At 46.0% G+C, this 22,046-nt stretch overlaps 1 protein-coding gene across 1 annotated transcript in view; it reads left to right on the top strand.

Moving 5' to 3' along the window:
- The first annotated feature begins 455 nt into the window (after positions 1-455).
- The window catches only part of Fam163a (family with sequence similarity 163 member A), a 78,211-nt gene continuing 56,620 nt past the window's right edge, over positions 456-22,046 (top strand). Inside the window, exon 1 of the mRNA XM_028757425.1 lies at positions 456-639. The gene's annotated coding sequence lies outside the window, so the exon portion shown is untranslated. The remainder of the gene's footprint in view (positions 640-22,046) is intronic.

The following is a 22,046-nucleotide window of genomic DNA, read 5'->3' as shown; positions in this document are numbered from 1 at the left end:
GGGATTTTGGGTGTCGCTAGACTCCCAGGCCTAGATATGCCTTTAAGGTAGCTGTCGAGGTGATCCCACTTCAGTGGACAGCGACACACTCTGGCGCCTAAACTCTTTTTCCATGCTGGACTCCATCTGCAGCTCTCCAAGTCCTCACTACTGAATTATCCCTGGGGAGCCCCGACTGCTAGGCTCTACGTTTCTTGGGTTAAAAGGCTGCGGAGCTGAGTGAGAGATTTTTCCAGACCACCACTCCAGCGGATCCATTACAGCACTAAGAGCAATCCTCCTTGAGGGTTGGGGATTCTCTCAGGACTCCCTCCAGCTCCTATCACTTGCCTCCATCCCCGGCCACCTGGAGGAGCCAGAAGGTTCAGGGTTGGGTACCCAGCCAGCGCACTCAGAGCCGGGGCGGGCAGAGCAGCCTCACGTGGGCCGGCCGGGCCACCAGCGCTGGGAGGAAGGCGCGCAGAGTCCAGGGCAGCGCTGCGCGGGAGCCACGGCAGGAGCCACGGCGGAGCGGGGAACCTAGGAGGTAATTTCCGACGCAGAGGGAGCGGGGCGGCGCGGCGGAGCAGCCGACGGATCTCTGGGTTCGGTGCGTGGATGTGCCCGGCAGAGCGCTGTCGGGGGCGCCTGAACACCTAGGTAAGCGCGCCCCGGCGCCGCCTTGCGCAGAGCACCCCGCCTTAACCGGGCTCCGCGTCCCAGCTCCGCAGCCGTAGCTCCCAGAGGCACTGGCGAGAGGCGGGCGGCGGCCGGTCCCTGAAGCCCCTCGCTTCCATCGGTCCCCGCCGATCAGCCCCGCACCACTTTCTCCGGCGCTGGCCTGCTTTCACAGGGATGCGGAGGTTGAGCCTTGGCGCTGGCGACCCTCTGGGACCCTAGGCGACCACTCGCGGGGCAGGCGACATAGGATGTTTCCTGGGATCTCCTAGGCAATGGTGGGTGCGGGGTGGGGGGTGGGGGGGTTGGAGGGCGCTGCCCTGCTCATGGGCAGCCGTCGGTTGATGCCTCCAGGTTCCAGCAGGTTTACTAGGGATTTTCCTGAAGTTTTACGAAATAATAAAAGCAGAGGTGCTTCAAGGGACAGATGTGTGGGCACAACCGGAGGGAGTTCTGGGACAGTTGTCTTTGCCAGCGACCAGGGTAGCCGGTTCCTGGCTCTTTAGAGATCCGGCTCCCTGGCAGCTCCCTGCTTGTTTCTGAACCCCTGACCCATCTCTTGTACCTGCATCCCTGACCCTGCGTCAGCCACAAAGAAGCTTCGGCTAGCGGCATCAAAGCTTGACCCAAATAGAGACCAGGGACGAAGGGAAAAGGTCTTGGAGTCTGCTACCGGGTCCTGGTCACCCCAAGCTTTACTGTTAAATATTGGTGCTCTACAAGACTCCCTAGAAGGGTGGTGTCCTCAAAGCTCTGAGACCCAGAAGGCAAAAAAGAAAGGCAGGAAAGAAACCTAAGAACTATCAGCTCCCCAGGGCTATCCATCCCCTTTGATTTTAACTGGAGAGGTGGGGGAGGTGTTGTTTTTGTTTGTTTTGGTGTTTGGTGTCACTGGGACCTTCCTTGTCTCTGCATGGACCTGTAGGGCCCTGGACGGTTGTGCTTCTTAACAAGTTTGATGTGGCAGGTAACCAATTTAGACACATTTTTCTAGGTTTTCCATTCTGTGAGGACAGCAGACCCTCTCCCAGTTCAGGACCTTATTGTCCTGACTGTAGGAGAACAGGAACTGGAGTTCTTTCAAGTAAGCTGAAGGGTCAATTCCAGGGAGGCAGCCATGTAACTGGCAGGGATTGATGTGTGCAGTGGGATCTCTGGGTCCTGCCTGTATCAGATCCAGTCCCAGGAGAGACAGTTCCAGACACAATAGGAGACAGTGTGAGGACCGTTGATGGGAGATGAGATACTGCACATAGGATTCGCTCAAGGTTCCCTCGGCCTTGCTGCAGTCTTCCAAGAAAAGGCAGACTCTTTCCATTACTAAGGAAGGTTTGGAAGCCACAGAGGTTTTGATCCTGTCCTTTTCAGACCAGCCAGAGGTAAGCCAAAGGAAAGAAGGAACAAAGACATACTCTGATAACTTCTAATTCCCCAGCCTCCTCTCCCTGCTCCCATTGCAGGAGAGGAGCTAAGACGGCATATAGAGTATCCAGAGAGAAACCAACTGTGGGTTCCTGATGGTTCAGATGTGCATTAGACAAATCCACAGCAGCACCCTCTCTGTTCCCTGCTCACTCCAGGAACATGCAAATAATTTCCACCATCCTAGGGGATGCCTGGAGGTGCTGTCTGCCTGAATGGAAAACTTCTGGGTCCTCTGAGAAGAGGGTTGCAGGCGCAAATAGAAACCCTGGCTGGCTGTGGGCGTTGCTGCCAAAACTAGAGATTTGCCTTTGGTGACCTCAGAAATAATATCCTGAAAAGGCTGGCATCATGGGAGTGTGTGGTCCCTGGCATGTTGTTAGAGGATTCTGTGTTGTCTCTCGCCTGCCCATCTGTAATTGAAAAGGAGCAATGTCCTCGTCCCTTTGTGTACAAACACCCTCTGGCAACAAGGAAAGCCTGCCCACCTACAAGCAGCTAGCCTTCACTCAGAGCCCCACAGTAGAGTTTAGTGATCCACTTTGGGCTGTGGAAGAGGCTAAGAGGCTCAGAATAGGCAGGGAATGCTCTAGTTGGCCACTTGAGAGGGAAAAAAAAGCAGCCATTTGATCCTGGCTTATCCAGGGGCTAACTCTGACCTGGTGGTTATTAACTCCCAGGAAAGCCGCTACTGTTTAAGTACCATTATTAAGTGTCTTCTATGTGCCAGATGCAAGACATTGTAAAATCGATATTACCTCCTTTTTTAATGTGAGGAGGCTGAACTTGGAAGGCATAAAATAATTTGCAAAGACCGTAAACTAGTAAGTGGCAGAGCTGTGCCTGAAGCCCACTCTCTGAGATCCCAATATCCTCATCCTGCCCCGAGATTTTACTTACTTTCTCTCCATAAGAACTAACACCCTGTGGTGTCCCAATCCAGAACCATCATGAGTAAGCACTGTTTTTTACAGACAGATGTTTGTGATTCCATTAGAGTTCAGGGAAAGTGCTGGTCTAGAAAAAAACAGATGCTGTTCAAGTGCAAATTACAGTAATATAGACCCCCCCCATACACATACATGTATACAACCCTACTTTAGTTAGCAAACAGAAAAGACTGGTAAGGGCTCTTGAGGTCTGGGACAGACAAGATCTCTCATAAATTTCTGGAAGGAAAGTCGAGTAGTCCAACATCTTTGGAGACATTTTGGAAGTATTCATTGTCTTTGTTAGGGTTTTACTGCTGTGAACAGACACCATGACCAAGGCAACTCTCTTATAAGGACAATATTTAGTTGAGGCTGGCTTACAGGTTTAGATTCAGTCCATTATCATCAAGGCAGAAGCATGGCAGCATCCAGGCAGACATGATGCAGGTGGAGCTGAGAGTTCCACATCTTGTTCTGAAGGTAGCTAGGAGAAGACCATAAACTAGGTCGTAAACTAGTAAGTGGCAGAGCTGTGCCTGAAGCCCACTCTCTGAGATCCCAATATCCTCATCCTGCCCCGGGATTTTACTTACTTTCTCTCCATAAGAACTAACACCCCGTGGTGTCCCAATCCAGAACCATCATGAGTAAACACTGTTAAGGACCACTGTGCAACCTCTTGTCCTGTGATCACAGTGAGACCATGAGAAGAAAGATGGCCCTGCTTACTCAGGGTGCTTCCAAGGATAGATGAGCATTCCTTGTCTACCCAGCTCAGACAGCCTCCTGTCCAAACGCATCTCTTCTTCTCCACTTTCTAAGCACAAGCCTGATTTTCAAAGGAGTTCTGGATAGCCCTTGTCCTTTGGCTTTAATCCAAAGGAATCTTCTTGGCCAGCACAAAATGGGAAGCACTTCACTAGCACCTTGTTGAGGGTCTTAAAGCCCACTCCCACAGTAACACACCTACTCCAACAAGGCCACACCTCCAAATAGTGCCACTCCCTGGGCCAAGTATATTCAAACCACACCCATCCATCCAGATTAGAAATTCCTGGCCCATGTGCCCATTGATTCCATTTTTAGAGATTTAACTTGTTCCTTGTTATACCGGCACATGAACACAAAGGCATGTATCATAGCATTATTTAAAGTATGAAAGGAAGGCCTATGTGTTCATCAAAAGGAAGCTTGTTGAATATTTCATCTGACTTCCAAACAGTCAGATACTGCCCTACTCACCTATAGGAAAAGAATTGGGAAGACTCCCATATAACTGATGGGAATGTTTCCCAAGGAGAATATAAGATGTATAGAAAGTTATACTATGTTATAAAAGAGGATAAAGATAGACACAGAGTCTAATAATCCATTGTTCCCGGGCTCACAGAACTGTAAACCCTTTGTTTCTTTTGAATTTAGAACCATATGAAATTTCAAAAAAAAAAAAAATCCCTCTTTCCCTGCCCTGTACCTGCCATGTTCCCTCAAGCACTTCTTCAGCTGAGGTGCTGGTGAGGCTTCCCATTTTGTGCTGGCCAAGAAGATTCCTTTGGATTAAAGCCAAAGGACAAGGGCCATCCAGAACTCCTTTGAAAATCAGGCTTGTGCTTAGAAAGTGGAGAAGAAGAGATGTGTTTGGACAGGAGGCTGTCTGAGCTGGGTAGACAAGGAATGCTCATCTATCCTTGGAAGCACCCTGAGTAAGCAGGGCCATCTTTCTTCTCATGGTCTCACTGTGATCACAGGACAGGGGGGTGCACAGCGGTCTGTGGTAATGGACCACAAGGAACGTGGCGACATCAGGAGATATGTAGGTCTGATTCTGGGAGTTGCATTTGGACCAGAGATGGGAAATAGGGAACATGTTTGAAAGAGCAGGTCTCTTCATCCGTGTTCTACTGATGCTGTGAAGAGACACATGCAGGCAGACATGGTGCTGGAGAAGGACCTTAGGAATCTACGTCTGGATCCACAGGCATCAGGAAGAGAAAATCACTGGGCTTGTCTTGGCTTTTGAGACCTCAAAGCCCACTCTCAGTGACACACTTCCTCCAACAAGTCCATACCTACTGATCCTTTTATTCAAAATCACTGCCACAGGTTTGAAAATTATTCTGTGGATGAGCTGGCCAGAAGCTTTAGTAGTTAAGAGCACTTGCTGCTCTTCCAAAGGACCAGAGTTTAGTTCCCAGTGCCTGTGTGCAACAGCTCACTGTAACTCTAGCATTAGGGGATCTGATGCCCTCTTCTGGCCTCTGTGGGCACCTGTACACATGGGGCATAGACTCATGCAGACATATTAACGAACAACTTAAAATTAATCAACAAGAAAATTGTTCTGGAGTCTAGGGTTGTGTTGCCCTCAGTATTTGAGCAAGGAAGTTTTCACTGTGTTAAGTAGAGTCTCCTGAGATGTCCCATTGATTATGTCAGCAAAGATGCTCAGTTTATTTCCTTGCTCTTAAGAATTCCTGTACCCTGGAAACCCAGCCTGGAAGTAATGAATGCAGAAGGGGCAGTGGTGGGGTATTAGATTCAGTCCTCCCCTTTTCAGACAGGGCAGGCTATAAATAACAGACTGTCTTCCAGCCACAAGATGGGGTCTCCAGTTCTCACCAGAAGCTTTCTAAGCCCCAGACACTAGTGAAGCCCTCTGTTTGCCCTCTGTTATTTGCCTTCTTGAACCTAGATGTATGAGAGTTCAGATTCTTTCTCATGAAACAACACACCTTTCTTCTACTCCCTCACAGACCTCTTGTTCTCTGTACAATACCTTCCAGGCCAGATATGCCAGCATCAACCTGGGCACGTATAGACCTGCTTTGGATTATAACCAGATATGGCTGGGAGTGACATGCTTTAATGGTTAGAATCAATGCAATATGCATAACTGTGTACACATTGCAGAGCAGGGGCAAAGCTATCTGTACTCTTGGTCAGATTCCCATCTCTCTTCTGTTCCCATGCATATATAAAGGATAGGACTGAGACAGCCTGTGACATCCCCCAGAGAAAGGTCATTGTCATTGCTTCGGTCCAGATACTAGTGGTATGGAAATCTGTGTCTGTACCAAGAAGAACGTTCAGCAGGGGTATCCCTCAGGCCTCAGGTCTAGGCCAGGAGTCTGTGTGATGTTTAGAAGAAACAGCCCAAGGCCTCTGAGAGCCTTGCTCTCCTGTACCTCATCGGTGAGAACTCACCTCTGACTCCCATTTCAGAAAGAGAGAGCTTGAGTTTCCCCCCAAATAAATTCTGGAGCACACAAGGCAATTGCATCTTTTGATGTCCTGTGGTTGCCTACAGAGGTGGGAGCAAGAAGCTCCCCTTGACTCTCAGCCAAAGCTGCTAGAATCCAGCCATCAAGAGGAAAGCTGGAAAGCCCACTAATTTTTAAAAAACAGAAAGAGCTTACATAGCATACTGGTAGTGAATGGCCAGTTCCACTCACTTGAATTCAGAAGACATGTATTGCTCAAGGCTGTGGGAAATCAGAGCCAAGCAAGGCATGGTCCCTAGAGTCTTGATACCTGCAAGGCAGTATGGGTAAGGACCATTCATGTCACCAGAAGAAGTGTTAAATAGAGAAACAATTGACATGTAGTCCAGAGGCAGAAGCACTAAGTGGATCAGAGGCTGATCAAGTGATTCTGAGAGATTATTAAGGTCCTCTGGAAGTGATCCTCGAAGTAGACCTAGGTGATAGAGTGATTTTGATTGACCCAGGAGAAAGGGCAAAGCCAAAAGAGTAGCTTGGGCAAGGCACAGGATTACAATACGAAGTAAAGAAACATGAATACAATCTCATTATTTATCTAGCGTCTGCCACAGGGCTATTTCTTTTTCTTCTCTACTTTTTCTCTTCTCTACTTTTTCTCTTCTCTCTCTCTCTCTCTCTCTCTCTCTCTCTCTCTCTCTCTCTTTGTTTCTCCTCCCCCCTCCCTTTCTATTGGTGCCCAGGGGCCCAGGGTTGCTAATTTGCTAGGAAAGTGCTCCACTACTAAATCCTATCTGCAACTTATGGCATTTAAAAATATTTATAGAGGGGAACTATTTATATCCCTATAATCACTATAAATGTGTGCGTGTGTGTGTTGTGCATTTAAAGCAGTATGTCTTGGTGATGCCTTATAGCTATTAGAAGTGTAGTCTCCTGACCTGTAAAACTACCATATTTTATACAAGGTTGGCTTTATTTGAAAAACAAAAGCAGATCATATTTTATATATCATACAGTGAAGACCACCATTTCTGTTGTCCCTGGTTGCTGTGTCTCAATGGATTCTTCAATGGGAACACCGGCACAGGGACAGGACAAAGATTGTCTTCATTTCTTCATTTCCTTACTCAGGTGTCAACAAAATGACTTTTTTATGTGACACAAGTAGTAGTCTGATTACGGGGAAGAGAAAGAGGAGATGAAGACAGCCATGGTCTCTGTGCCATCCTGGGGCACATAGTGCATGGACGAGATCACAAGGGGTGTTAAATGCCATAGTGGAATTGGGGACAAAAGACTGCCTGAAGAGATAATATGTGCTTAGTAAGTACTGGTTTCTAAAAATGAATAAACAACATGATAAACAGTACCAGACACTGCAAAGAGAACAAATTAGAGGACCAAAAATATTCCTGTGGACTTGACCAGTGGGGCTCAAAATTTGTTCATATAATGAACCCAGGAAAACTGTGGTCCTTTTTGGATAACTATGAAATATTCATAGATTACAATTGCTGAAAACATAGTTTGGAGCTAAGTAGAAGAACAACTTGTGCTAGATTCTACTACAGGTGCCAACTGTCAAGAAAACTTAGGAAACAAAAACATTAGGTTAAAAATATTCTATCAGCTCACTCTTTCCCTATTAATTGGGGGGGAGACTACCCACATTCTATTTTAATGCAGGAAACCCTCACACCAGCTGGTAGGACACCAGGACTCTAAGGAAGTATTGGCATTTGAAGGTTGTTGATGGTTTTAGCAAGGACGATTTCAGCAAATAACGAGGCTAGAAGCCATATGGGATTGGACAGGAAAGTGAGCATTGCATTTTCAAGACACTGGCAAGTATCTGTCAAATGTCCCCAGGATGCACGGTTGAGAAGGAAGGAAAACAGCCAACGTCTCAGTTCTCATGAAGCTTGAAGTTGTTCAGGAGAAACAAACTGATCACTAAAGAAACATCAAGAGATGCTGTGATTAAAGCTACAGACCGTCACATGGCGTCACATGAGTTTAATGTCATTAATAGTATATCTGGGAGGAGGGCGGGGTTTCGTAGGGAGAAGAGCTCAGAAGCCGGACAAGGACCTTCCAGAAAGGAGCCAAAGCCATCCTTAGGGAAAGCATGGCATCTGGGGTTCTAGAGGCCAGTGGATCTAGTGTACGGAGACTGGGATGAGCAGAAGAGGTGAGGAGGATGAAGAACACACCGTCTTAGTCACGGCAAGGATGCTAACGGGTAGCTCTGAGGACTAGTCAGCAGATGACATTGGTGATCGACTTCGCCATATCCAGGAGCACCCAGGCAAGGTGCTGGGAGGAGGGAATTTCCAGAGAATCTTAAATAAGGGCAAGAAGATCCACCCTGAATGTGAGCAACACCATCCCACAGGCTAGGGCCTTGGATGGAATAGGAGAGTTAAAAGAGAAAGCCTGCTAGTGCTGGTCTTCTCCTCCCCCACCCTTCCCTCTCCTCCTGGCATCTCTTTCCTCTTGCTCCTCCTCTGGCCCCCCTCTCATCCCCTTCCCCTTCCACTTCCATTCCTGCTCCCCATCCTGCTCCAGCTCCCTGCTCTGCTCTTGCTCTCTGCTTCCTGGCTACCAGTGGGGTGAGCTGCTGGGCTGTCATAGCTTCCCTGGAGCTGGCCCCTGAAGCTCTGAGCTCAAATGAACTTTTCCTCCCTTTAAGTTGACTTTCTCAGGTATTTGTCACAGTGGCAGAAAAAATCCATCAAGCTGTGACATAGTCAGAACTTCTATTCTTAAAGGATTATTCTGGGGCTGGGAAATACTCCATGGGTAAAGCACTGCTGTGCAGATGTGAGACCCTGAGTTCAGATCTATAGAACACATAAAGCTGGACAAGGTAGAAAGCATGTAATCCTAACACTCCTATGGTGGGATGCAGAGACAGGAGAATCCTTGGAAGCTTGCAGGCCAGTGATCCTGGCTTAGACACTGGCAAAGAGATCCACACACATGTGAATATATATACACACATGTGCACACACTGCACACATACCTAACATAACAGCATAAGTCCTAGCTAGAGCCTTTAGGGAAGAGAAAGAAAGAAAGAAAGAAAGAAAGAAAGAAAGAAAGAAAGAAAGAAAGAAAGAAAGAAAGGGGTAAAATTGTCCCTATAGAAAGAAAACCCTTCCAATGTCACAAAAATGTTAGAACTAGAGAGCAGGTTATAAAGTTGATAATGCATCCCCCACCCTGTGTGTGTGTGTGTGTGTGTGTGTGTATGTGTGTGAGTGTGTGTATGTGTGAGTGTGTATGAGTGTGTGAATGTGTGTGAATGTGTATAAGTGTGTATAAGTGTGTGTATGTGTGTGAGTGTGTGTATGTGTGTGATTGTGTATGAGTGTGTGAATGTGTGTGTGTAAGAGTGTGTATAAGTGTGTGTATGTGTGTGTGAGGTATATGGGGAAGTGCACATGTGCATGTTGACACGATCACCTCTGCATGAATGTGTGCAGGCCAGGAGTCATTGCCATATGTCTCCCATTACTCTCCACATTTTTGTCTCCACATGTCTCCACAGACAGTCTCTCTGAACCTGGATCTTGATAATCAGGCAACTAGATGGTCAGCTAACCCCAGCATCCTCCTGCCTCCTCAATAGACCCAGAACTGTAGCCAGACCTGAACCTCTGTGCTGCCCATTTACACACATGTTGTGGATCTGAACTCCACTCTTCATGGTTTTGCAGCAACTACTTCTCCCCATCTCCCCAGCCTCAGGTACATCCCTATGCATCAACCATCTACCATCTGATCAGGACCACAGTCATACTTTACACACACAGAGAGAGCTATAGAATACGTAAAGTTAACAAAGGAAGGGGAACATTTTGTACACTACAACCAACAAAACATCAATTAATGAAGGCACAATCAAACGGAAGGCTATCCCTTATTCACAGACTGGAAGACTTGACATTGCTAAAACACAATTCAGTTATGCTGATTTTGTAATTAGTGTCTTTGGTGAATTAATTGGTTAGTTCTAACTTTTTTTTAAATGAGCCTTTTGGGCTTTGTGTGCATACCATGTCTTCTGTGAACAGGTACAATTTTATTCCATTCTTTCCCTGTTAAAATCTCAATGACGTTTTTATAGAACTACAAAACAGGAAGCCAGGCAGGAGTGGTGCATGCTTTTAATCTCAGCACTCAGGAGGCAGAGGTAGGTAGATCTCTGAGTTAGAGGCCAGGCTGAACTACAGGGCAATTTCAGGACAGCCAAGGCTAAACACACACACACACACACACACACACACACACACACACACACACACACAAAGCTGTCTCAGGAAAAAGAAAGAAAGAAAGAAGGAAAGAAAGAAAGGAAGGAAGGAAGGAAGGAAGGAAGGAAGGAAAGAGAGAGGGGGAGGGAGAGACAGAGGGATGGAGGGAGAGAGAGGGAAAGGAGAGAGAGAGAGAGAGAGAGAGAGAGAGAGAGAGAGAGAGAGAGAGAAAGACAAGCAGGGACCAGTAAGATGCTTTGTTAGGTGAAGGCACTTGTTACTGGCCTGACATTCTTAGTTTGATACCTGGGATACATGTGGTAGAAGGAGAGACTCAATTCCCAAAGATTGTCCTCCAGCTTCTACACATGTACCATGTTCTGCACATCCCCCAAACTACACACAGAATGAATGAATGAATGAATGGATGAGTAAATAAACAAATAAATGTAATCTAAAACTTTTTTTAAAAATATACAATGTAATCTTAAAATCCATGTAGAACCATAAGACTCTTCAAATATACAGCAGCCCAAAACCAAAGACACCGCAATCCTACCCTCGAAATATATTGCAAATCTTCACCAATTACAGTAGTTTGGAGTGAAATAAAGACAGACATATAAACCATCAGAGTAGAATTTAAAGGTTCCTAAATATACCTACTTGTATATGTTTAATTAATCTTCACCAAAACCACCAAAAATATGCAATGGGCAAAGGGCAGTCTCTTTAATATGCTGTATGAAAAAAAAATCCCCACACATGAAACAGAAAAGTGAACCAAAGCTGACACCACACACAAGAAAACCCAGTTCAGAATGGATTGCAGACTTTCACATGAGGGTGGACCTCATGCCTAGTGTTCTTGCCACCGTGTTTTAAAAAGCCAGGGGGAAGGATCCAATTTCCTGGTGAGGTTATAAACGGCAGGGTCATTTGTAGTGAGAGATTCCTAAAAGATGGGTGGAAGAGGATAGTGTGGAGTTTCTGATGGAGGAGCTGATCTCAGGAGAAAGAGGGACTTCTCTGCTTTCGTTGACAGAAGAATTGAGAAGAGAGCATCCTTCATTCCAGGGTATTAAGAAGGAAGAGCAGATGAAGTCTCTGTGTGGTACCATCATCTGACACACAGAAGAAAGCCAAAGGGGAGGCAAGATAGAGGAACGGGTTTGCTGTAGAGCCAGCGTGAGGAGGGTTCAGTGGAGAGAGGAAGGGTGAGCTACACAATATTGATTTGTTGCTCATGCTACCTATGTGACATCGGGCCTATTTCCTAATCTGTAAAACAAGATTGATAACCATGAAACCTCGACCCCATTAGAATTGTGGCTCACACCGATTAAATGGCCAACTAATGTAAGCTGTCACTGTCACTTTCATGGTCACTGTCAGTGGCTAGCACAGTGCTGAGCACATAATTGGTTTTAATTTAAAATATTCACTAATTCTCTCTGGTACTTAGTATCCTAGAAGTAGTCAGACACCACTGAATCACCAAGCCCCTTTTTCTCTAAGCACTTGGAAGCCTTTCTTCTGCTTAGTGCTGAGGGATTTGTATGTGCTGTTTAGCCAAGGCTGATTCTATTAGGAGATTTCATCATATGGGCAGGGCACTGAGCCAGGGTAAGAAGAGATTCAATTAATTCCAGTGCTCAATCTCTTTGGACCTTGTATGAATAGACGACAGGCCGTCTCTGGAAGCCATTCCTTTATTCCTTCTATAATGTTTATTGAAGCAACTTCGAGCCAGGCCTGCACATGGGGCTAAGACACCTCAATGAATAAGAACGGTTCCCACTTTCATGCTATGAATCTGATAAAGTAAATGTTACAATGGCTGCTTCACAAAGTTCCGGGGCACCCTGGAGAAAGAGCCCACAGCTGTACCTAGGCAGAGAAGGCTTCTGGGGCAGGTGAGGGAAATTGGTGGGTGACCTGGAACCTAAGATATCTTTGTAAATAGACAGAAATATAGCCTTTCTGGGCAGAGAGAGGCTCTGGGAGTAGATCGCAAGGGAGACTGGGAACTGTATGTAGTCCAGTCATGTCAGAGGATGAAATATCCGCTTATAGAGCTATGAGAGTAGATGGCAGAGTCGTGCACTGCCTGCTAGTCTAAGGATTATCACTTGGTCCAGTAGGAGATGTGGGACCAATACAAAAGTCTGAGCAGGGGGGCAACCCTTCCTGGTTGATATGTTAGAAATCTCTGACAGATAGTGGAGAAAGGGTTTAGGTATAGAAGTTGTGTAGGATGGGGTTGGGGTGGGGATGTGGCCACAGTCATTATGATGAGAGGCAGAACGATTGTCAGGAGATAGCAATGGAAGGCCAAGTGTAGGTGGACCAGAGGACTGCTCCAGAGAAATGAATCCTAATTATGACCACAGTAGTGGGTGAGAGAAACACGTGGTAGCCACTGGCATCAAGGACACAGTGACATCTGAAGCTGGGGTGACAGGAAGAACATTGCTCTCTGTAAAGTTTCCCAGGATTGGAGGTGGAGGAGGAAGATGCTGAAATTCTTACTGAGAAAGAATCAGTGATAGGGTAGGGTATATAACAAAAGATAACACCATGGGTCTCAAGATAATGGAAATAGAACATTCTTGACTTTAATTCTGAAAAACAGAAGAGATTTGTGCAAGATTTAAACTGTTGACTCTTCTTTCCAAGATAAGACAACCATTATAAAAAATAGTTAGGCCATAGGCCCAAGATGTCTTGGTGTAGTACCTTTCCCAGGATCCTCAGAAAACTATCACCTTCTTTACTAAGGTTGCACTGACACGCAGCACATCATGTGACTATGGCAGTGGAATAGGTGGATAGCATTCTTCATCCAAGAATATAATCTGGCTCTTAGCAGATAGATTTCATTACCGACTCATATCTTTTTGGAGCATCTAGTCTATGCTGTTCTGGGAACATTGGAGGATTCTAGAATGCTACATCTGATCCATGCCCTTAAAGAACTCATAGTATAATTACAAAATCCAGATGGATACATCTAGAAAAATAAAGGACAAGTAGGTCCTTGTGTATCTTCATGGGCAGGGTTGGGTGTCATAGTGTATTTTAAAAAATTAAGTAGATTACAACTATCTAGTCATGACTTAATGAGCCAAAAGAAGACAATGGCATTTAAGAAGAGAGAAGATGGCCTTCTGGCCACGTGTTAAAGGGTTGGTTTCCAAGGCTGCATTATTGGGAGTTGATAATCCTGCAGGATTTTACTTATACATTTTTTTTTAATAGCCTGTTGGGCAACACAAAGGCCTTTTGTTGTCAGGAACATGCCATTCAAGAGGATTTGAGGCAGTGATCTCTTTACATCTTGGCTTTTTGCCATAAAGTACACAGAAAAACTCCCCACCATTGCCTTCTGATATCCCCACCAGAAGCCCAAAGCAATAGATTGCCCTGGTACTGGACTGGAAGCTTCAGATCTATAAAATAAACTCTGCTGCTTTGTAAATGTTATACATTTTGTTATAGTAATGTGAATCTGAGTGATGTGCTCAGAAACTGTGTAGAACACGGCGACTGGACTTTAGAGACAAGATTCCTATGAGACATCTAAGAATATACTGTTTTGAGAGCCACAAGTCTAGAACTGAAGGATGAGCCATGATCACGGTCATTTAAGTACCCAGAGTAGACATAGTGCAGCAAGGACAGAACTCTGGGAAAGACCCATGTTTGCGAGTGTGGCGGTGGCGTCAAGGAGCAAACAGGCTGTTAGTAAAGTGCATATAGAATCAGAGTAGGCAGTCCCATGAGAGGCTCAAGAGAACAGTTAGGGCTAAGTTTTGAGGAAGAGCGACTGGACAGTTGCAGAGTGTTTGGGAGAGACCACATGGAGGTCATTGAAGACTTTCTGCAGAAGCAGTTTTCAGAATAGGTCGGAGCTGGAAGCCAGCTCTCAGCAAGCCCAGAACGAGCCCCTTGTGAGAAGGGAGAGGCAGCAGATACAGATGCAGGAGATGTCCAGCTGTGTACAGGCAGAGAGAAGCAGCAGCAGATGGGCGACTGGTGCGGGGTGTGGGGACCTCAAATGTGGTTACTCCCCATAAAAAAGAGATAGCTGGGGTAGTAGCAGTGTGTGGGAGCAATGAACAGTCTCTAAGAGTGACAGGAACTTGATAGCATCCATGAGCTGAAAGGACAGAGCCAGGAGAGAAGGAGAGAGGGAAGAGGCAGAGGTAACAGTCAATGGAATGAAGACTGTGGGGAGGGTTGGAGATTGCTGCGTATAATTTTTTAAAAACATGATACCACGTTCCCAGGAGTTCAGCCCATGCTCCTACCTCTCCTGTTTAGCTGCGAGATTGGCTGGCGCTGGCCTCACTTCCAATTTGCCCATTCGTCACAGCTAGCTTCGTCAACCTGCCAGCTATCGCTCTGGCTGCTCCCTGTCTCTGCCCACCTTAGCTCCGAGGAAGAAAAACACTTCAGACAGCTTTATTATTTTAAAACTTGCCACCAGGGCTATACGGAGAAACCCTGTCTCAGAAGAAAAAAAAAAAAACTTGCCAGACAACACAATCGCTGGGCACAAAAATCTCTTGCCCTAACCTTATCAGCTAGCCTGTATCAGCCATCCTCCAGTGGCAGAGGCTGCCAGTACTGGCTGCCCCAAGACCTTTACATAGTTGTTAGTTGTGTCCTTCTCATTCCAAAGTCTGGTCCAAAGAGCTCCTCTCTTTCTCCCCATGTCTGTTCTTCCTCCTGAGACCCGGAAGTCCCACTTTTTCATTTTGCCCAGCAATTGGCTTCTTTATTGACCAAATCAAGAACCAATTAAGGAAACAGATTTTACTATCAGCTCCTCCCACTACAGTACATAGATCCATACCACAATGGCACTTGGGGCAACTGGGAAAACCTTTCAGCCTTTATTTTCTCTTAAACTACTTACTTAATGTGCGCTTTGGTGGTTTTCCTGTATGTATGTCTCTTTGAGGATGTTGAAGCTGGAGATACAGACAGTTGTAATCAGCCAGGCTGGTGCTGGGAATTGAACCCAGAGCCTTTGGAAGAGCAGCTAGTGCTCTTATCTACTGAGTCATCTCTCCAGCCCCCTTTGAGCCTTTATATGGGGAGTGAAGAGGCTTCAGGTAATCCTGGGTAAGGCTAGTTAGGCTGGGAACAGGGCCACAAGCTCAGGTTTACCTTTGATGCTGTCCATCTTCCCCAGGACAGAGACGGTGTTTGCTCAGAGGAAAGAGGGTGGAGTGATCTGAGAGATGGGAAGCAAGGGGAAGGTTTGGAGCAGTCCCTGAGGAGGATGAGTGTATTGTAGACTCAAGGTTTCAGGGCTGGGCAATTGAACAGTGATGGCTGTGTTGACAGAAATGGAAGTTGTTACTTTGGGGAAAGATGTTTTAAGCCTGTTAAGCTCAGGGCAGTGGCAGGAAATCCATGTGAACAACTCCGACAGGTATCAAGAACATCTCAAGGGAACATGGCTGCTAAAAGCCAGCATCCTCTCCAGTATCCAGCCTCACTGAGCAGAACTCAGGGTCACCTCTGCAGACACAGGGTGTCGAAACAGAGATCATTGTAGCATGCAGTCTCTACTCACAGTCAGAGGCTTAGAGGATAAGATTATTGAATTCCTGAAACTGGTGGAAAGTAGCCATGGAAGCCAAGTCTCTAATGTAGACTGGGGAGAACTCTTGTGGAACCTTTCTAATCTCTGTGCCTCTGTAACATAGCCTTGTTCAGAAAGCGTGCCCACATGCTCTGGGGAGAGAGGCTTGTTCATTTGGATTTCAGGATTCTGTCAATGCCCACCAGCTTCCCAAATGTTTCCTTTCTAGAAAACAAACAATAACTAGGTTTTCTGTAATTTCTAAACAAAACTTAAGGGTTTTTTAGGTTTTAATATATTTTTTTACATTAAGTGGATGAATGTTTTGTCTTGGGTGTATATATGTCCGTTCATTACGAGTGTGCCTGGTCCCTGTGTAGGTCAGAGAAGGGTATCAGATCTCCCAGAACAGGAGTTACAGGAAGCTGTGAGCTACTTATGGGTGCTGGGAATAGAACTCTGGTCTTCTGCAAGAGCTGCCAATGTTTTTAGCCACTGAGCTATCTCTCCAGACCCACAAATTAAGACTTTTTTTTTAAATCTAATTTAAGATATTTTAGTACAGTATTTGAAAGGAAAATACACAGTTTCTTGGAAACAGACCTACCTTAGTTAGGGTTGCTATTACTATGATAAAAAACAAAACAAAACAAACAAAAAAACATGACCAAGGGAACTTAAGGAGGAAAGGGTGTCTTTGGCTCATGCTTCCACACCATAGTCTATCACTGGAGGAAGTCAGGACAGGAACGCAAGCAGGGCAGGAACCGGAAGGCAGGAGCTGATGCAGAGGCCATGGAGGGGTGCTGCTTCCTGGTCTGCTCAGTGTGGCTTGCTTACCCTGCTGTCTTATAGAAGCCAGGCCCACCAACCACCCATCAATCACTAAGAAAATGTTCTACAGGCTTGCCTACAGCTAAATCTTATAGAGGCATTCCTGGCTGAGCTTCTCTCCTCTCTGGTAACTCTAGCTTGTGTCAAATTGACATAGAACAAGCCAGGAGAATGCCTTTTATAGTTTAAGAGAAAAACAACAGAAAAGGAAAAAATCTGAAGCTGCCCCACTCCCTCACCATTCGTCTGAATCCAGCTTTATATCTGCTCTTGCTTCTACCGTACTTCATAGCTCTCTGTGTGGTCCGTGAGTGTAAGTGTGACAGGTTCTAGCTTCTCTAGCCACACAACATACGCTAGGTCCCATTCTTTCTTTCTTTCCTGGCCTCTGCCCATCCACCCAGGCCTGACCGTTAAGCAGGTAGGGCTACACACCTTGAGAAGGTTCTTAAGTACTTTCTTCCTATGTGACAGAAGACTGGTCCTAGAGTTCCTTGAGTCCTCACTTCCAAACTTAGGAAACTCAGAACCTTCCCAAAGTCCAGCAACTAGTGGTGATGCCTGGTACAGCAGGTACCTTCTCCCAGCCTGAGCACAGCAGTTGGCATCAGCTCTGATTGAGAATGTTAAACATCCATCAGCACTCAGCTATGTAGCAAGCACTCACTGTGTGTCAGGCACAGGGCCAGGTACTGGAGATACGGTGGAGAACGAGGAAGGAACTCCTTGTCTAGAGCTGGGTCCTCTATATCTGTTGATATCTGATCATTCATTGTTAGGTGCACTGGAGAGTGTTCACCTTTGACCTGTTCCCACCAGATGCCTGCAGTATACACCCCAGTGTGCCAACCAGACCTGAGTCCAGTTGCCAATTATCTCCTTGGTGAGGGGTGTAAACTTACCACCCCATAGTTAAATGAAGACGCTGGGATGGAGCAAACAGGCACTGTTTGAAAGTTTTCAACTGTGTGAAGATCAGAAGGCAAGATCATGGCTGGGACAGAAAAACCATAGGGGGTGTGGATGGCACACAGGGGCAGCTGGAAGAAGACTTGTCTAGCATGCACAAGACCCTAGATTTGACCCCCTAGGACCACATAAACTACATGTGATGGCTTATGTCTGACTAGTAGCATTTGGAAGGTAAAGGCAGATAGGTCAGGAGTTCAGGATCGTCCTTGGCTACATAGAGAGTTTGAGACCAGCTTTAGGGACGGAAGACCCTGTCTAAAAAGAAAGGGCGGGGCAGCAGGTAGAACAAATAAGACTGACTAGATACACAAGGGCCACATTATAGACTATGATATTCTAAATATAATCAGATGGCTGTGTAATAGGAAAGTAAATGACACAGACTGTGTGGTTGTATGTTTATGTACACATATGCATGTGGCTGCGCATGCATATGTGTACACATAGATGTAGAAGCCAGAGGACAACCTTGACTGTTGTTCTTCAGGTGCCATCCCTCTTGTTTCTGAGATAGGAGCTTGTCAAGTAGGCAAGGCTGGATGGATAGTGAACTCCAGGGATGCTCCTGGCTCCACCTCCAACATGTGACACCATGCCTGACTTTTTTATGTGAGTTGTGGGGACAGAACACAGCCTTACACATGTATTGTAAGCACTTTGTTAGCTGAGCCCAGCCACAGATTCTTGTGTGTAGAATGTCATCTATCTGGGTGGCAGCCAGTGGTGCGATGGTTATCACAGTGTGGGCAAGAGATGGAGAAGAACAACACAGAGGATTACAGAGCTTTGCTTTTATGACTCATATATCTTGGTCACACCCAAGAGTTCTCAGAAAAAGCTCTAGAGTCATCTGAACTTTATTGTAATACTGATTGAGCACCCATTATGAGCACCCATTGTATGCATAGTACGTAAGACACTAACCCAAGAACTAGATGAGAGATGGACACAAAAGGTATCAGAAGAGAGGGACAAGGATTCTAATAGCAGGAGGTATTGAAGTCCAAGGAGAAGGCACTAATCCAGCCTGAGGGAAGAGAAGAGACTGACTCTGATTTTCAAAAAGCGTTTAACCTAGTGAGTAGACAAGCCAGGCCTATCTCAGCCTTGCAAAGACTCAGGATATGTACAGAAGCATAACACCAGGGCAGGGACAAGGAGTGCAGAGGCTGGAAGTGTTGACAAGGGCCAGATCAGGACAGTGGAGGTAACACAGGGGCTTCAGGAACAGGTCACAGCAGGTGGTAGTGGGGGCAGCCGAGAGAGGCCCGGGTTCCTGTGCCAGGAGTCCCTTACATTCTCTAACTGCACAGGCCCTCTCAGAATTTCTGTCTTATATGCCCTCCTGGCATATCAAGCAACATTTACTGTAGAGGAATTTTAATTCTGGCAAAAGATCACATCCAAAGACTTTCTAGGTCTGTGTAATCTGACTGGAATACAGACACATTTTTAATGCAAGAGACAGAGGTAAGCAGATCTCTGACTTCAAGGCCAGCCTGGTATAGAGCAAGTTTCAGGAAAAGAAAAGCTTAGGTCCAGGTATGGTGGTACACACCTTTAATCCCAGCACCCAGGAGACAGAGACATGCTCTGTCTCTGAGTTCTAGTCAGTTCTGTTCAGTCAGTTTGTGGAATTCAGAGGCAGTTTTACCAGGACAGTTTTACAGAGAGAGGTTGAAGAGAGAACAGGCCAGAGAATGAGAAGGAGCCAGAAGATCAGAACAGATTGCTAGAGTTAGTTTGAGGCGAAGCATGACAATTCAGTGAGAAGTGGAAAGAAGCCAGTTTGAATCAGTCAGCTTGGAGGGGAGTTTGAGCCAGAGCAGCTGGGTTGAACCTGGCACTTAGAGATCAGAAAGAACTAGAAAGGGTGAGCTTATTCAGCAGCAAGTCTCAAAGGCTGAAAACATTCCAGGCCTAGATTAGATTGTATGGAGGTTAGAAGCTTCCAGGACTGGGCCTAGGTTAACAGATAGAGGCAATATGCCTCGGAGACAATTACATCAGGAGAATAAAAAATGTTTTTACAATTTACTTCTGCAAACCTGCCAGGTTCTTCCATGCCCTCTCTCCTGCTGCTCCCTAAATTCTAAAGGGGAAACTCAAGATTGTACCTATACTTAAAGCAATCTTAAATTAGTTCATTTTCCATGCCATCACAAAATGCTGGATACTTGTAAAAAGAGGTTTAACTATCTAAACATCATGAAGCTGCCTGTGATGAGGGCCCCTCCCTCTACTACACCACATCATGGTTGGAAAACATGCAAAAGGGGGAAGTCACGTGGCAAGACCGAAAGCCAAAGAGAGACCCTAAGTGGGCCACTGTACCAATGTTCTTGTTGCTATGACAAAATGCCTGACGAAAGCAACTTAAAGAAGGAAGGTTTCTTTTGGCTCACAGTTTGAGGGTGCAGCCCATCATGGCAGGGAAGAGATGGTAGCAGGCACTGGAGGCAGCTGGTCACAGTAGGAAGCAGAGAGCAGTGTAATGTCCTGTTATCATTCTTCTTTTCTGTAGTCTAGGACACCAGCCCATGGAATGCTGCAGCCCACAATTAGGGTGGTCTGCCCACCTCAATAAATCTGATGTGGTTAATTCCTCACAGACAGGGCAAGCTTGGGGACTTGTTTCTGGTGACTTTAGACCCTGCCAGGTTAACAATCAGTATTAAACATCACAGTCACGTCTGTGACTTTGTTTTGAGATGGGGGGGGGGTCTCATGTAGCTCAGGCTGACTTCAGGCTTGTTCTGTAGCAGAAGACACCCTTGGGCTTCTGCTCTCCCATCCTCTCTGCTTTTCTGGTGCATTATAGTTGGACACCACCACATCCAGTTTATGTGGTACTAGGGATTAAAACCAGGGCTTTATTCCTGCTAGGCAAGCATCCTACCTCCTGAGCTATGTCACCAGCCGCAGTTGCTCATGTGTAAAAACCTCCTTTGTGAATAAACCAGGGTCTCACAAAACTATTTCAGCACTCTTTAGGTTTTTGACCCTTTGGTCTTATGTAGCCCAGGCTGGCCTTGAACCTGCTATGTAACTGGGGGTGACTTTCAAATCCTCATGATCCTCCTGCCTCTACTTTCTAGGGTCTGGGATTATAGTATGTGCCATCACGCCTACCCTTCAATTTCTTTTGAGGGCAGATCCCTCAATGACCAAATTACTTCCTGCTACCCCAACTCCTTAAAGCTTCCGATATTCCCACCCTCAGGGTCAAAATTCTAATACATGAATCCTTTAGGGACATACCCAAGCCAAATCTAAACCATGCAAGTATCAGCTGAAATGCTTAATAATAGAAGGTTTCTATCGTAAGCTAGCCACCACTTAAAATGATGTAGAAACTGAGTTAACATGATGTGTTGTTAAATTTTAAAACAGCAGGTACACAGTATAGTCTGGGTTTGAGTAGGTGTAGTACATCTGTGTGGACAGGAATAAAACAGCAGCCATACTTATCTCCATGTGGGCAGATTGCTAAGGGATTTTAGACCTAATCTTTTGACTTATATCATTTAAATTATCAAACATACAGTTGGTATATTATGATCAACCCCCACCCCCAAACAAAGCTGCTCTAGGGATCTGCTTGGCATAGTGTAGAGAAGCACTTGACCTCTGGCTGGTCCCTGTGACTGCATGTTGTTGACACAGCAGTATTTCTGCCCAGGAGGACTGCAAGCGAGACTAATTCATTAAGTGCTTCCAGTCCCGAAGATGACAGGAGCCAGGAAAACAGAGTCTCGTTACTCTGAAGCCGGTAGCCTTGATGTCTGCGCGTTTATTTATTAACTGGACTGCATGGATCCCTTCTCCCACAAGCACTGTAGCTGACCTTGACACAGGTCTCATTCTCACAGAAGATGAAAATCACAAGAACACTGCCCTAGGAAGGGACATGAACTTGAATGTAGGAAGGGACATGAACTTGAATGACAGCGTTGGCCAGGGCTGTAAGGTAGTAAGAGATGAGAACCTTGAGTTGGGATGTTCTCTCTCTCTCTCTCTCTCTCTCTCTCTCTCTCTCTCTCTCTCTCTGTCTGTCTCTGTGTGTGTGTGTGTGTGTGTGTGTGTGTTCGCGCACGCGTGCACACATATGTGTATTAGGCATGAAGTACAAAGTGTTTTATATATACAC

This window comes from Grammomys surdaster, unplaced genomic scaffold (assembly GCF_004785775.1).
Source record: "Grammomys surdaster isolate TR1022 unplaced genomic scaffold, NIH_TR_1.0 130, whole genome shotgun sequence".
Classification (NCBI taxonomy): Eukaryota; Metazoa; Chordata; class Mammalia; order Rodentia; family Muridae; genus Grammomys; species Grammomys surdaster.
The sequence above is the reverse complement of the archived record's forward strand: the minus strand, read 5'-3'. Positions and strand labels throughout refer to the sequence as shown.